This window comes from Myotis lucifugus, unplaced genomic scaffold (genome assembly GCF_000147115.1).
Source record: "Myotis lucifugus unplaced genomic scaffold, Myoluc2.0 scaffold_119, whole genome shotgun sequence".
Classification (NCBI taxonomy): Eukaryota; Metazoa; Chordata; class Mammalia; order Chiroptera; family Vespertilionidae; genus Myotis; species Myotis lucifugus.
The window spans coordinates 485,781-490,951 of record NW_005871167.1 but is presented as its reverse complement, the minus strand read 5'-3'; the positions used below and the strand labels follow the sequence as shown (position 1 = coordinate 490,951).

General features: G+C 44.2%; 1 protein-coding gene across 1 annotated transcript in view; it reads left to right on the top strand.

Annotated features, from left to right (window-relative positions):
* The first annotated feature begins 444 nt into the window (after window positions 1-444).
* The window catches only part of SLC16A7 (solute carrier family 16 member 7), a 136,104-nt gene continuing 131,377 nt past the window's right edge, over window positions 445-5,171 (top strand). The window contains exon 1 of the mRNA XM_006093527.3: window positions 445-486. The gene's annotated coding sequence lies outside the window, so the exon portion shown is untranslated. The remainder of the gene's footprint in view (window positions 487-5,171) is intronic.

The window sequence follows — 5,171 nt, the reverse complement described above, 5'->3', positions numbered from 1 at the left end:
TAGACCTGAAGTTAACAAACATAATATTGCTGGATTGTCTATTGGGGTGAGAAAAGTTTTTACGTGAATAATTTGGCTCCTGAAAAGGACCGTCTTTTGTAATGAAATCATTAATGATTTAAAGGAAGTGGTTCTGATGTGCTCTTTATTTTATTAAAAGGCATCAGAATAATATAGGGTGGTTGAAGTGCCATGATTCTGTAACTTTATTTCATTAGAGAATTAAACTTAAAAAAAATCATACATTATTTTGCCTGTAGAGCCATCTCCTTTTTATATTCCTGAGAAGTCTCTGAAATTCCTAGAAATCTGAAAATAAAAACACACAACCACATACTTTTTCAATTTTTCAGTATAATTTTGTTTCAAATATGCCGGTGATGACTAATAAAAACTTTCTCTACTTTCATTTGACACTGATTTTCACCTTTTTTCTTTTCTTTACAGTTGTTTGTAAGAGGAATTTCCTGATACGATTGAAAACAGGTATGTGGAGAGAAGTATGTGCCAAGACTGGCACACATTCAGATGCTGAGGTGGCTGCCTCTGTGAAACAAGTACACTGTGTATCACACAATTATGCCAATCATGATGCCGCCAACGTTGCCAGGCATTCTTATCTTTGCTCTGTACTCCTGTTCTTGAGTGTCATGAATGGTGCTGCCATTGCTCCAGAAATCTGCCTTTGGTCTGTTTCTGAAACAGTATCCTAATCAACAGAAAGACTTGTTTTTTTCTGGACTTCATCTTGGTCATCAGACTGGATTTATCCTGTGAACTCTACTAGTAAGTACCAGAGAGGCTAAAAAGATGAGTCTGTTGGAGCCTGCTTATTGCCTCATCTTGGACCCTGGCCTGGTTCTTGCTCCATGACTTGACTCTGTTGAATCTTGGCATTGACTCTGGCCGGGACCTAGTGACTGTTCCCTGAAATGCCCTTCAGCTTTACTGGAAGGGGAAACTACAAATGATAGTCATGGGAACCTAACAGTTGCCAAAAGCCAGACTGACAAAGAAAAACATAAAGGGCAAGCAACAGCATGACGCCTGCAGTAACAGGCTGGTAGCTTTACCACCCTGGGCTTGTGACCTTTACACATAAATACATAGAGTAGGGATTTCATTGTACAGCATTTTGCTTGTTATTTAACAAAAGAATTGGAGGCACATATTAATGTATTTATTGAGGGTAGGAAGCACCCTATAGTGCCGAAATAACATCATTTTATGGAAATTCTCTTTTGCTCCTGACCAAAGCATTTATCATTTACTTTGAACAGAACTAAAAAAGTAAACAACTACAGAAATCATTTGCCATGCAATTCAGATATTCTAGTAGAACACTAAGAGTGTCTAAATTAGCATTTGTCCTCTATAAGTAAGCTCTTAGTTTTTCCTATTTTAATATTTCTTTAAAACATATTTTTATTGATGTCAGAGAGGAAAGGAGCAGAAGAGAGAGAGAGAAACATCAATCATTGATCAGCTGCCTCCTGAACACCCTCTCCTGGGAATCAAGCCGAACAACTGGGCATGTGCTGTGACCTCCTGGTTCATAGGTGGACGCTTAACCACTGAGCCACACCAGCTGGGCTATTTTAGTTTTTTTTTAATTAAAAAAATATCGAGTTAGATGTTTTTTACAATACCAAAAAAAAAAATACCCAGTTTATTTTTAAGTTACATTATTTGTATTTTATTGTGTAAAAATAACCCTATCATCTTCTTAAGACTGCTTGATTCTGTTCCTTAGTTATTCAATTAGTTCAAGTCAGCTGTTTGTAAAGGCAAAAAATAATGTTCAATAGAATGAGAAAGGGGGACTGAGTAACTTTTATTATGGAGAAAAGTGTTGTCCATGGAAATTAGAAGAATTTTAGCATTTCCAGAATAAGCCCATTATATGAGAAAAGCTAAAACACATGTATTTATTTCCAGTTTTCCTAATATTAATTATTTAAAAGGTATCTCAAACTCATTTCTCCTGTTATACTTAATAACATATTTACTAGCATCATTACTCCATTAAAAGTCATATTCTGCTTGAGAACTTACTTCAAATGAGTGATATTTTATAGATTTTAATTGTTACATGTTGTGGCATAAATGCCATCTTTGGAGAAGTGGCTGGCTAACTTTATTAAATAATTAATGTATTTTTTTTCTAATACATAATATTTTGAGTTAATATGTAGTGTGAGGATGAAATTGCTTCTCTCTTTTTAGCATTACTTTTAGGCCCATTTCTTCATAAAATATGTAATAAAAAAATTTAATCTGCATATATTATTGCTCTATTCTTCACATCTTTAGCCATGGGAATATATTACTTAAATTAGTGCACACTCTAAGATTTATAAAGGCAAAATGGTTTCTTCTTATTAAATATATGCACCCTCTCATTTATCATCTATAATAATAAAAACATAATATGCAAATTGACTGAACGGCCGAACAGCGGAACGACCTTCCGGACTACCTTCCAGACAAAGCTGCAGCTGCAAAGGCCTACTTTTGCACAAATTTCATGCATCGGGCCTCTAGTTATTAATATACTCATAATATTCTATTTGGCTTTGGACAGGCACTAGCTTCCAATCTACAGTTATTTAGGCAATGCCTAAGTTCATAATTTTTCACACTTATTGATTACACATGCCATTTTTGAACAGAATTTTATAACACTGGAATTTTATGAAACACCATTTAGCAACCATAGTCTTGAGGAAAGAACTTTGTGCTTAAGACCAAATAGACTTTTGAAAGTATTATTTATAAAGCCCTCAATGTGCTTGAAGAGGAACTAAATTTGGATTTCATTTTCAGAGTTCAAACATGCGACATATTCTTAGGTGTTTTATAATGCATATCAAAGTAGGTAGCCCTGCCCCCACTTTCATAATAAAATGACAAACATCAAGACCATATGGGGTAATAAAATTTTAATATTGATATCCTATCTAATAGAGAGAATATGCTAATTGACCCTCACACAGTCACAAAGATGATGGTGCCCAAACCAATAAGGAGAGAATATGCTAACTGACTGCCCAGCCCTCAAAGATGGTAGCGCCCACAGCCAATAAGGAGGGAATATACTAATTGAATGCCACACCCTCAAAGATGGTGGCGCCCACAGCCACAAGATGGCCGGCAGGGGAGGGCAGTTGTGGGCAATCAGGCCAGCAGGGCAGGGCAGTTAGGGGCGACCAAGTTGGCAGGGGAGGGCAGTTAGGGGTGACCAGTCCGGCAGGGGAGGGCAGTTAGGGGCAACCAGGCCTGCAGGGGAGGGCAGTTAGGGGTGACCAGGCTGGCAGGGGAGGGCAGTTGGGGGTTATCGGGCTGGCAGGGGAGGGCAGTTGGGGGTTATCGGGCTGGCAGGGGAGGGCAGTTGGTGGTAATCTGGCCGGCAGGGGAGCAGTTAGGTATCGATCAGGCTGGAAGGGGAGTGATTAGGGGGTGATCAGGCTGGCAGGCAGAAGTGGTTAGGGACAATCTGGCAGGCAGACAGGCGAGCTGTTGGGAGCCAGCAGTCCCGGATTGTGAGAGGGATGTACTACTGCCTGTTTAGGGGATCAGGCCTAAATCAGCAGTCGGACATCCCCGAGGGGTCCCAGATTGGAGAGTGTGCAGGCTGGGCTGAGGGACCTCCCCTCCCAGTGCATGAATTTCATGCACCAAGCTTCTAGTAATAATAATAAAAAACAAAATGATAAATGGGATTATTGAGGTGGGGACTTAATTGTTGAAACCTGGGGTCTGGCCTAAAAGACTCAAAACTATTTAAATCTGACTTCATTACTAGAAACTACATGAACACTTCCCCAGGGAGGTTACTATGGTTATTTTGTTAATTATCAATACTGTTTATGTGCTTCTCTGATAAGTGGATTTCACAGATTTCCTTAAAAACACAACTCAGCATCTCTCAATGATTTTTCTCACCACATTCTAAAGTTTTATCTTATACTAGAGGCCCGGTGCACAAAAATTTGTGCACTGGGGGGGGGGGGGTACCTCAGCCTGGCCTGTGCCCTCTCGCAGTCTGGGACCCCTCGGGAGATAACGACCTGCTGGCTTAGGCCTGCTTCCGGGTGGCAGAGGGCAGGCCCAATCCCTAGGTGCAGCACCTGGTCAGGCTCAGAGCAGGGCTGATTGGGGAGTTGGGGCGCCGCCCCCTGTCATGCACAGAGCAGGGCGGATCGGGAGGTTGCGATGCCACCCTCAGTCACGCTCAGGGTAGGGCCGATTGGGGGGTTGGGGCACCGCCCCCTGTCACACTCAAGGCAGGGTCGATGGGGAGGTTGCGGCGCCACCCCCTGTCACGCACAGAGCAGGGCCAATCAGGGGGCTTGGGGCAATGTACCCTGTCACGCACAGAGCAGGGCGATCAGGGGGTTGAGGAGCTCCCCCCTGTCACTCACAGAGTAGGGCCGATAGGGAGTTGGGGCACTGCCCCTGTCACACACAGAATAGGGTGGATCAGGGGGTTGGGGCGCTGCACCCTGTCACACTCAGGGCAGGGCCAATGGGGAGGTTATGGCTCTACCCTGTCACACACAGAGCAAGGCCCGTGGAGGGGGGTTGGGGCACCACCCTCTATCACCCACAGAGCAGGGCCGATCAGGGGTTGGGGCGCCACCACTGTCACACTCGGGGCAGGGCCAATGGAGAGGTTATGGCTCTACCCTGTCACACACAGACCAGGGCCCGTGGGGGGGGGGGGGTTTGGGGCAACGAAACCTGTGACAAACAGAAAAGGGGGGATCAGGGGGGGGCCCCACCCCCCGTTAACAAAAACCGAGGGAATCAGGGGAATGGGGAGCCCCCCCCTAAAAAGGAAAAGGGAGGGGTGAAAAAGGGGTTGGGGGGCCTTTCCCGGTCATGAAAAAAGAGAGGGGAGAAGGGAGGGGGGGGGCCCCTGTTAAAAAAAAAAAAGACCCAGGAAAAATAGGGGGGTTTTGGCGCCTGCCCCCCCTTTAACCGCTTAATACCCGGGGGGGGGAAAAGGAAAAAAAATCCCCTTACCCTATAAAAAAAAAAAGGCCTGGTGGCCATAGGTTAGGGGCTTGGGTTGTTTTTTCCCCTCAAAGGGGGTCCCCGGAACAAGGGTGGGGGGCCCCCCCCCTGGGGTGCCTCTGCCCAAACTTGGGGTGAAAGGGTTCAAAGGG